Consider the following 11661-nt stretch of genomic DNA (forward strand, 5'->3'; position numbering starts at 1 on the left):
CTCTCTCTCTCTCTCTCTCTCTCTCTCTCTTTCCTTCCACACATTTTCCTTCTTTTTTCCTCCTTCTTCTTCTCCCTCATCTCTCTCTCTCTCTCTCTCCTTCCCCCCTACCCACTTCTCTGTCTTATCTCTGCCTCATTATCCCCTCGGTCTCCATGTACTTCGGTCGATATACGCAGACGGATAACCCACGCTGATCATATGCTTTAATAATAACACATCAAAGTACGGACGCTGCAAAAGGAAGGTCCCATGTAATTCCGGCGCCGCTCTACTCCGCACTGCGGTGGGTTGCAAAATAAGACTCACTACGGCGCGTCAACCAATGTCCCTGTCTTGAGAAACGGATGACTGCAAGCCGTCTCTGGGGCTGTCTCTCTGATTCGCGGATCTGCTGTTAAGAGCATGGAAGCTTACTAGAGACTGAGCCGTCCGTCTGTCCAGCAGAGCAATCTGCTCTCGCGCATGTTGGAATGCAGTGCGCCTGTCAATATTTACGTGCCCGGTTGGCACCGAGCCGCGCCAACTCGTATCATATAAATCCCAGCTGGCTTCGGCGATGACATCTGATGAATTCGAAAGTATTCTTTGATTCTCGAATTCGAGCTTTGCGGAGCGAGTTTTATGTCTAGAAAACGTTTCTTTATGGACAGAATGTAACGCGTGATAGAATGCATTGTATGGTGCAGGTAGATGTGTATTTTTCATGAGCTAGATAATTATGTGAGTACATTTTAAAAAGTCTGAGCCGCATCGTCGAAATAGCGCTTTGCGCCATACGGCCCTACCATAGCCTACCTTCTTTACCAACCTTGCCCTGACATTCTCTTGCCATACCTTCAACACCCCCTCCCCCCACCATCATACACATAGACTCCCCAAACCCAACCCAAATCAAAATCAATCCCTCCTCAAAAATCAATGTTACCCCGACCCTAAACAACATATCGCTTTCCTCAGTCCACAAAACTCTATATATTCCTTCGCAAATATACAACAATATTATTATAGCATGATAACGACCTTGGGTGTGTTGCCTCGTATCTGATTAACTTTAGCCGTTGCCTAAAGGGGCCGTTGATATTTCATATTTCATCAGTCGTCTGACCTACAACGTCTCAGCTGCACACGATGTCGTGGACTAGCTTTTGTGGGATCGTGTCAATATCGACTAAACCTCTTTTCTCTCGCTCTCTCTCTCTCTACGTGCCTCTCCGTCACGGTCTCCTCAGAGCGATAGTCGTAATCACAGGTTTTACATACTTGTCATCGGGAGATGGGGCTTGTTATGTTTACTAATCACTCTCGTCTTGGCTGTCTGTCAACCGCCATAATTAGGCAGGAAGCCATAGTGACAGAGATCAACAACCTACCACAAAATGAGCACCTTGAAGTAACTCAAAAGTCGATGCCTCTATTGACATGTAAACTCAATCTCGCACTTCACGAGTACGAATGGCCAGATATGGATGGAAAATTCCCGGGCGTTTAGCTTGACACCCATATTTCCTTACGGTCGATCGCAATATGCGAATCGCTCTATGTTAGCCACTCGAGCTAGGGTGTCACTCAGGTAACTAGACAGAGGGCACTCACGGAGAGTGCATACCTCCGCCAGCATGTAACATGTATGTGTTACGAGCTGGCTCGCCGCTCGCTCGCTGGCTGGCTCGCTGACTCGACGCGCTAATATCGATCGCGCGAACACACTAACACACTAACACACGAACACACTACACGAGAGCGATCACATAACCTCCTCCACTCCGTGGGCGGAGGTAATAATTACTGTGCTGGTTGATGCAAGGTGCTCGCGCTAATATGGAGACTGATATCCCGCTATCACCAGCTAGCATTTGCAGCGAGCGCTTCATGCGCGTCCCCCACTAACTACGCCCCACAGGAAGGGAAGATCAGAATGATAGAAATACGAAACATTTGAAATATATCACATAGCAACCGATTTGTCTATTACCTATCGATCTATCTTGTGGTTTATTTGAGCTGGTTTATAAGAAAAAATGTTGGCTGGTACAACATGATGTGCACTAAGTATGGCGGTCGCACCATCATAAGAGTTCTGCCCAACTGGCTAAAAAACGGGCCTCTCTCGCTCTCCTTCGAATAAAAAATGGCGCACCTCTGAAATCCACCACTTGCGATGCTACAGCGGTGAGCCACCAGATCTGCATAGACAGTACCATGGCCCGTCCTACTGCTACTGCTACGGTACTTCTACTGCTTTTACTACTTTGGCGCGCGCCAAATTCGCACCGTGTGCGGGCTGGCGGCGTGCGCCGTAGGCGCGCGCGAGAAAAATATCTATCGTGTTTGATTTTTCTGGCTCAGCGCCGTTGGCGCGCGCCGAATGCGCACCGTGTGCGGGGGCCTGTAGAATGCGTGAGCGCGTGCGCAGTGCAGTTTATGCGTATAAGTTCGCGCGCGTGTTTGCGGGGTTTGCGTACGTGCGTGCGCGTGTTTGCGGGGTTTCCGTGCGTGCGTGCGTGCGTGCGTGCGTGCGTGCGTGCGTGCGTGTAAGCAGTCTGGTTATACCCTAGACACACCGGTATCTTGCACTTACCCTAGACATCTGGCACTATAGGCTGTGCCGACTCGATTAAATAACAGCTAGTTTACTTAAACACGGCCATGCAAGACCCTGCAACGCATTGCGGCAGTCTCCTAGATGTATTCGTCGTATATGAAATCCCGCTTTGCTTTTGAGATTAGCATTACCTGTCACTTCGTATCTGTGCTGTCCCCGCTGGGCATTAGGGGGCAGGCACTCGCGGTGCATGCAGTGCGAAACATGATGTCATCATTGCGCCTGCTCGCGACGGTGACAGTTGTGCGATGATTACAGGAGTAGAAATACAGGTAATGTGATGTGCTGTAAACAGCATCTTAGTGTCTGGATAAATGCTAGCGAATGAATACACGAGCAAGTCAGCGCACCGCCAACCCGATTGGATTCGATGCGTAGAGCGACAACGCTGTCTGTTTATCTCTGTGACTTCAATTCATTGCGATGGTGAATAATAAAAGAAATTAAAGAATATAAACTTGCTCGTCTATATTAATAAAAGAAAACTAAGCTATACATGATAATTAGTCGTCATGTTGCATCAATACTATACGCAATCGTTGTGATTTATGATCAAATGGAGTACTATACTGTTACCCGACGGTACCCGATGTTATACGATATGTACCGAGGTACCCGATGTTATACGATATGTACCGAGGTACCCGATGTTACGATATGTACCGAGGTACCCGATGTTACGATATGTACTGAGGTACGCGATGTTACGATATGTACCGAGTTACCCGCTGTTGCGATATGTACCGAGGTACTCGATGTTATACGATATATACCGAGGTACCCGATGTTACGATATGTACCGAGGTATCCGATGTTACGATATGTACCGAGGTACCCGATGTTACGATATGTACCGAGTTACCCGATGTTACGATATGTACCGAGGTACCCGATGTTACGATATGTACCGAGTTACCCGCTGTTGCGATATGTACCGAGGTACCCGATGTTATACGATATATACCGAGGTACCCGATGTTACGATATACATGTACCGAGGTACCCGATGTTACGATATGTACCGAGGTGCCCGATGTTATGATATCAGGAGTGTATCAATATTGATACACTCCTGATGATATGTATATACCGAGGTACCCGCGATGTTACGATATGTAGTATTCACATGCCAAGTTACGAATGCAGCGTGGTCGCTCGTGAATTCCCGGGATGTGTTTTGTGAACAGCGCACGTGCGCTGTCTTGCACGGTGACAGATGGTACGCTCGCGCGCATGTGATCAGTAGCTGTCAACACTGACAGGCGCGCCACAAGAATATGGGACATAGGTAACTCGTGTACGTTATATATATTAATATATATATACACACACACACATATATATATATATGTGTGTGTATGTATTAGCCAAAGTCGTGGAAATGCGCGCTCATACACAGCGGACATACATACTGTAAAGCTTATTTTGCTACTTCTTATATTTTCTTGTCCCGTTAAAATATTCCGCGGACGATGTAAAATCTTTAACGCATAAATGTAACATCTCTACATGATACATGTCTGTATGCGACTTCCCTTATAAAAAGTTTTCCTTCCTCCGTCAAGACGTTTAAAGGAAAGTCATTGATGTTGGATTAGCCGCAGGCATAGACCACTAATGAATGTTGCTCACGACGACTCACCTGGGCCCACTGAACCAACATTCGTCGGACATGTATCAGCTATACCTCTTTCATCGCAAGTGCTATTACTCCAACTGAGCGTCGAGTGCGGGGGTCTTAAATTGGTCGACACTACGGGGATGTGTTTACTGGTTCACGAGAAGCAGCAGCCGTCGCATGGATAATGCACATATGTGGTCAGTATCTATAAACCGGTCGCCGTTGTACTTTAGAAACATCGTCACTCGCCAATTTCGACTAAGACCTTCGTGATTTTATCAGGCGTTAATAAGAACAACTTGTTTCATTCACTCCTGAGTTTACGTTTTATACGCCGACCTCACGTGCCCGTTAAATATGAAAGAGCTACCACAGGGGGGGCGGTCGTCGGTGCGATTTCCCAATGCCCCTTTCAGACCTCCTGAAACTCGTTTGCCGCTGCTAACGCTGAATGAGCGGTGTTTATGTCTGCTAGAGCTAATGTCTGCTGGTTAGTCTGTGTGGTTGATCCTAGACGATATGTAGTTTTGGACAGTGGTGTTGAGAATTCACAAGCTTTGCCGCCTGGAGGTTACGATTGCTTATCTCTAACCCCGATGACAGCACACGTTGGAACGTGAGGGACTTTAGATACAATATTATGAGTTCGTAGCGCAGTTTTGCAGTTTCGTAGCGCAGTTCGTAGCGCGAGTTCGTAGCGCATTTCTACCAACACGAGACGGGCCACAGCGTCAACGGAGGAACCAACGTAAAAAAAGATTGTGCACGCATGGGACGTACATCAGTGTACTGTGTACCCGCCACCGGACAAATTCTGTGACGCTGTGTAGAAGCGAGTATTACCGATCAGAAAGGTAAAGATAAATAATTCTTTGTTTACGTTGTTGTATTAGCTACTGTACTGTAGACATTAGGGTGTTCTTCGCCGAGTCAAACCACTCAAGTGTATCATTCATTCCACTTTGAACGCAGATCATATTCAGAATACAGTGTACTCCTCCCCCGCACACCTGTCTAAAGATGATCATGTTTGGTGAAACATCTCATGTTTAAATTCAGTAGCCGAATAACGATGCGTAGTTATATAGCAGTATAATATATTATTATATATATTAATATATATATATATCAAGAGCTAATAATACCTCTTATAAAGTATTATTAGCTCTTGATATATATAAATGGGCTACTATACAACACGACACTGTATGGCTATGGGACTGAGCTAAAAAAAATCGGTAGATGTAAAAATGAGGTGGTGTCCGTTGTAGTGGCCGCATTTCATTTTTTGGGACAAGGCAAATGTTTCTATAGGGGTAATCTACCAATTTTAGGGGTCTCCAAGGGCATTTTAGGGACATAAAGGCAAACACTCCAAGGGACAGGTGCCAAGTCAATTTACGCTCTCAACCCCTTTTATGTGGGGCAGGGAGAATAAATAACAGGCATGGAGGGAACACAAACAAGGAAATTTATAGGAAGGGCACATGCAAACCTGGGTCCACCTAACCACAGCGGTTTATTGGTGTGTATCACTGTCCAAGGTAGCACTGGCAAGTAAAGGAGGACAACCGCGGTACTTGCCATCGGCGCAGTGGAGAAACTCGTACACAGAGCTCTGTAACTACTGCTGCTACTGCTGCTGCAGCTGTGTGCACTACTGTTCTCTCTCTTGAGGAGTGTTTAATTGTCGTTTACATTAAATCGGTACTGTAATCGGTTCAGTCCCATATAATAGTAGACGCGGGTACCGTATTCCCGGCAACACCCAGATGCAGAAGTAGTGCAACTAGATACAATAATGTAACCCAACAAGAGTAGGGATTGTTGGGTTACATTATTGTATCTATACTGGAGCAGTGTAGTTATTAGGGAATAGGTTAACACGTTACTGTTCTTATACCAGGTGTTAGTGTCACCGGGTATGTATCATGTCTTTAGTTAACCAGATCGCAGGATACCATGCATCTAATCCCCTTTTCAATAATATACAAATATGTAATCCCACTCTTGTGTCTAATTACTACGGTTATTAGACAGTAATTATTCCGTACAAAGTGTATATTACTATTTCTACTTGCCTGGGCCTCGACCACTAGGTAATGAGAGTAGTCACATATATACCAGGAGATATATATACAGCTCTCACCCACTCTCAACCTCATCGCTTAAAAAACATTTGTTCTATTTTTACTTTGGATTTTTTGGAATTTCTTGTTGACGCCTGGCTGTCACAACGATGCAGCCAAATTAATGACCAGATCTCTGAACTGTAAGTCAATGTTCATGTTTGACTTACTGATAAAAAATGTCTGTATATATATATGTTTCAGATGCAAAAAAAAGTAGAAATCCAAACAATTTCAGCTTTTTTCGAAATCCTGAGATCTCTGCTCGTGGCAAGGTTGATAGATAGTATATATATACATATTGTTGTTAGTCTGAATTTGTATAGAAACTTATAGTTATACTTCAAATATCCTGGCTAATTTTAACCATGTTGGTCTTGCTATTTGCTTATAATCAGCCAAATTTAACAAATCAATGAATGTTTTCAGTGCGGTTCGTGCTCCACATTGTAATAAGTATTGCTATAAATTGAGAGTAAATGCATTTAGCCAACTCAGATTGCTGCATCATTTGCTGGGTGCACAAAGTCATGTCGAACAGGGCAATCTAAATAAAGGGCCTTCAAGGGCAGGCAAAATAAATATAAAACAAGTTCAAACATAGGAAAACCCACCGTTTACTTGGAAGCTCTATGTGTGCGTATGCCTCCAACATATCACCCATTGGTGTCAGTAAGTATAATGCAGCACATCTTGTTAGAAAACTAAACTGTCCTCGTGTCTGTCGTACACGCAAACAACACATGCTGTCATGTTGTCTTGTCTCTGCATGCCATGTGACCGGTGTCTCTCACACCAGGTGTCTGCAGCTTATTACATACTTAACATATGTCCGGGGCAACGCCACCGAGATTCATACTCGAATGAAAGCAGAGTTGCCGCCGTTTACGTGTGACAACAGCAGAGCAGCTGCCCCTCTGCAGCTGTACGTTGTGCGGGAAATTAAAAGGTGCTGAATGGACTCATTGTGAAGGGGTTAAGTGATACGAAAAATGGATCCATTTTGCTGCAGTGTCTTTAGTGCAGTCTGAATTATGCGAGTGAGTACATGGCGAGTAAATACACTGCACGGGTGAACTTCATACGCAGATCTTTTCTCGCAGCAACCACTGGTAATATTAACTGTCTAAAAAAAACTCTAATCATTCTACTGAGTTCTCTTGGGTGCGGACTTTTTTCTCAAGTTACCTAATCCGGTTCTATATTCCAGGCTCAATCGGTGATGAATTTCTGACTAGTATAGCTCCGATTTAATTGATGGTAGAGATTATATACTAAGTATCTCAAGTATGTCTTGACTGTATGCCCGACTGATTGATGGAATGTTTTATAAATGACACATTTGATGAGTTAATGTCTATGCTGGACATGCCCAGAAGGGCATTCCTGGTAACTGTACTGCCGTAATTCTCCCATGCCAACACAGAGATAACAACTCTTTATTCTGAACAGTATAGGCCAAGGCCATAGTTTTACACTCTATATAGAATAGTATGAATTTACGCCTTACAGTTAACAAGGTTTAGCCTCCACCAATCAGTAGGTCATCGTTCATAGTTGCTTTTCGTTGTGTCCGTGATGCAACAGGACAGTAGATAGTCGCAGCAGTGGGTGAGGCTGTAAGTTACTTGTATTGTGCGTTCATATACTTGTCGAACCTTAGCTAAGACGTCTAGTAAAATCCCCGAAAACGTGTTTTTTTTTCGCGGCCTGCTTTTGCAGCCCTCAGCATGTGGCATCAACTTGGCAATAAATACGACCCGACGAAAACGCGCGACGCCGCCGCATGTACCGGTTAACGAAATCGCGTCTACGATCCCCGACTATCCAGCTATTTCGAGATACGAATCGAGGTTTGCATCTGAAGGAGGTGTAATGCAGAAGTCCTGTACTCGCCGTTTGTCTAAGCGTCGTTATTTATTTGTACAAGATTAGGCCGCGCAAGCACCTACATTCAACTAGACCGATCGCGTTACCTTGTACGCTGTACGCTCAGCCGGTGAGAAGGAGTCTGTAGCGGCATCGCAATCATATACAGCTCATTTACAGCCGCGTGGGATGGGCAAATTTGAACTCCGTATAGGTGCAGCTCGCTTGATGTGAGCTGTCATCAAAGGAGTGAAAGGATGAATCAAGGGCTAGAGTTGCGCTCACGAGCTGTGATCGCTTGATCTATAATCGATGATTTTGACTTGAAGCATTGAAGCATTGAATTAAGAATGAAGGAGTAGAGCGGACAGGAATAGAAGGTTGTGCGGAATCAGATTAGAGAGAATGTCCGTGAGTTCTAACAAGGTTAGACCATTAGACGTTTCGGAACATTCAATCGACATAATTTACGTCCGTATAGACATGTTACAGAACTGACAGCCGCGCGCGTGGTAAACAAGACAGCGTTTAGTCGTGGACTCGTGGGTCAGTGCAATGTCAGTGGTTGGCAGCTAGGCAGCTTTCGCAACGTCCATGGTTTAGTTTGTAATAGCTCAAGAAGGAAAGGACCTTCAGTGTTCGTATTCGCCTATTCGGGTCGTAGCAAATACGCGCATTCCAAGTTCACACGTTGGATGCATGGCTCCAGTCAAAGGGCATTGGGTCAACGTGCTAGTTATTTTATACGGCATCTTTAGGATCAAATAATAAACTTCGTGACCCGTTATTGAAACCTGCTGCCCGTTACGTTGTTGTAAGTCGTGTGAAATGTTTATTATACAAATATGGGAAAGAAACATTTTCATGTTCGCGTTTCACTGGTTTTTTGAATTGTATTTGCTAGTGACAGTGTAACACTTCTTCTGAGCACTGCTAGATTTTTAAGATTCTCTTCAAGTTGGATACTCAACTAACCCTGCAGTGCTATTTAATAACGAATTAGTCGTTAAGCGATATCATAGGAATCGTGATATGTCCGGATAGCGCTTGCCGGACTAGGTTAGAATGACCTAAATGATTTATTGATGGGCGACTGGTGGCTGTGTTAATTTAACACCCATTTAGACCTAACCTACTGACGGGAATGGAAGAGGATTGTCCTTTCAGGGTTGATATTTATGACTAGAAACCTAGCAGCAAATCGAAGAAACTAGCAGTGCTGTGGTGTAATTGGCACCAGTTACATCGCAAACAGACACGGCTGCGCGTGCAATGTAGTCTTGCTCATACTAATTACTCCGGTTCATGAGATGCGTAGTTTTTCCGTATTACTAATAAGTGTTTTGAACAAGAGATGCGTTGAACACGGTGAGATAACTTATTACATTTCGCATTTCGCATGTGTTGAGTAGTATACGCTGTCGGTAGACAGGCCATAGCGATCGTTACACAGCCGAGTTCCTCGCCTCATACACGTGTGTGCGTGCGTGTACGTGTTCTTGCCCGTGTGCGTGCGTGTTCGTGCGCGTGTGCGTGCGTATATGTGTTCGTGCGCGTGTACATGCGCGTGTACATGTTCGTGCGCGTGTACATGCGCGTGTGCGTGCGTGTGCGTATACGCGTACGTGAGCGTGTGCGTGCGTGTACGTGTGCGTGCGTGCGTGAGCGTGTGCGTGCGTGTACATGTTCGTGAATGATCGTGTTTGTGCGCGTGCGCGTGTGCGGCAACGGTCATTTATCGGTGAACCATGATTTTTGGTGGAATGCTTTATAGCTTTTATTCCCCGGCAGTAACAGCTCATCGGGGAGTCTCGCAGCACAAGTGGTGTTAGTTCATTCATGTCACTGGCTGCGTAACGGTAATTGGGATTGCAGCCATAAACGACGCGACTAAACCATATAGATGCGCGCGGGTCTCTCTGTGGCCATGCGACGCAGTACGTGTCTACTCGTGTACCGCTTCAATCTCATTCTAAATTATGCAGACTGTAACCGCTGCATTGGTCATTGCGTTTCGGGAGAAAGTTGTTGAAAAAGAAGAGCAATAGGATGGATTCGCCGACGTGTACAAATTTCGTGAATTGTACAGCGGTTGTTGTTTGGTCGAGCGATCGTGTCACAGTAGCTTTTATCTGACGTCTATATACACGTGTTCGTTTATCATGTGTTTGTTGACAAAAGCTGCGAAAATTGCAATAATAAATGAGAAAATCTGTGCTTAAATAGTGCAAAAATTGAATTTGCTGCCAGGTTATAGCCAATCGGTTTAATTACCAGACAAAATTTTTATTTTAAACGGGTAAATTTCGCAAATTTATTTTAAACGGGTAAATTTCGCACAGTTTCAGCTGTTTTTCTTATCTATTTTAGTATTACTTACGCCATGACAAATTGCGTGGTATTAAAGGCAAAACTAAATTAAGTGTTTTAAGAACACCTGTGTATTATAATATATAGAGTCACAGAATCGAGATTAGAAGTAAATAATATCGAATTCTCGGTAAAATAACGGAATTATCGAAAACCGTGCCATACGTTTCATTGTATATCTCCGGAATGTGAATGTATATGCCCTATATGGGAAAACGGGTTTGCACGATGCTAGGTGAATGTTTAAGGTATAGCTTTTGAGTTCAAGTTCATTGAGTTATACACGTGATAAATATCGCAGATGGGATCACGATAGTATATTTTGACTTTCCTTTATTATGGCGTATCTAACTCCGCCTATATTATTTACTCCTGATATGCGTGCAGTTATATAATATATATATATATATTTAATATATGTGTGTGTGTGTGTGTAAATTGTAATAATAAGTATGCCAAATAGTTCTTATTGAGGCTGAGCATGGTAAGTTTTATGTTTATATTTGAATCCTGTCTTGCTTATACCAACTTGCAGTAGACGTCACGTATATGTGTGTTAGCAGGGTATTCATACTAAGGTGTGGATTTCTGTTTGTATGTGGACACCTGACTACATGCAACCTATGTGCTAGAAGATTACGCTTCCAGTCAATTACGGGTTTGACACATGAAAAGGTGTGCAAATAAAAGTAGTTAACACAATAGTGACCCATAATAATGAGCGACCTTCATAGTCTGCCTACTTCTCCCTTGGCCGTTAGTATCGAAGTGGACAAATTTGTTTTCTTTGTTTCTTTCTTCTTGTTGTATCTCTCTCTCTCTTCGTCATTGTCAATTATTTAGTCTGACAAACGAACGTTGGTACTGCAGGGGAGGGGACGGGAGAGAGACAGAGAGAGAGAGAGAGATAGAGAGAGCGAGAGAGAGAGACACACACAGGGAGAGAGAGAGAGAGAGAGAGAGAGAGAGAGAGAGAGAGAGAGAGAGACACACACAGAGAGAGAGAGAGAGAGAGAGAGAGAGAGAGAGAGAGAGAGAGAGAGAGAGAGAGAGAGAGAGAGAGAGAG

General features: G+C 44.2%; 1 protein-coding gene across 6 annotated transcripts in view; it reads left to right on the forward strand.

Annotated features, from left to right (window-relative positions):
• LOC106807627 (pleckstrin homology-like domain family B member 1) overlaps positions 1-11661 on the forward strand; it is a 115114-nt gene that overhangs the window by 3723 nt on the left and 99730 nt on the right. For 5 of the 6 annotated variants that reach the window (XM_014810024.1, XM_014810025.1, XM_014810023.1 and 2 more), the window contains exon 1: positions 4934-5080. The exons of the other annotated variant lie outside the window; for it this stretch is intronic. The gene's annotated coding sequence lies outside the window, so the exon portion shown is untranslated. Of the gene's footprint in view, positions 1-4933; positions 5081-11661 lie in introns of those variants that run through there. 6 annotated transcript variants of the gene reach the window in all.

The sequence above is a fragment of the Priapulus caudatus genome, unplaced genomic scaffold (genome assembly GCF_000485595.1).
Source record: "Priapulus caudatus unplaced genomic scaffold, Priapulus_caudatus-5.0.1 Scaffold226, whole genome shotgun sequence".
Classification (NCBI taxonomy): domain Eukaryota; kingdom Metazoa; phylum Priapulida; class Priapulimorpha; order Priapulimorphida; family Priapulidae; genus Priapulus; species Priapulus caudatus.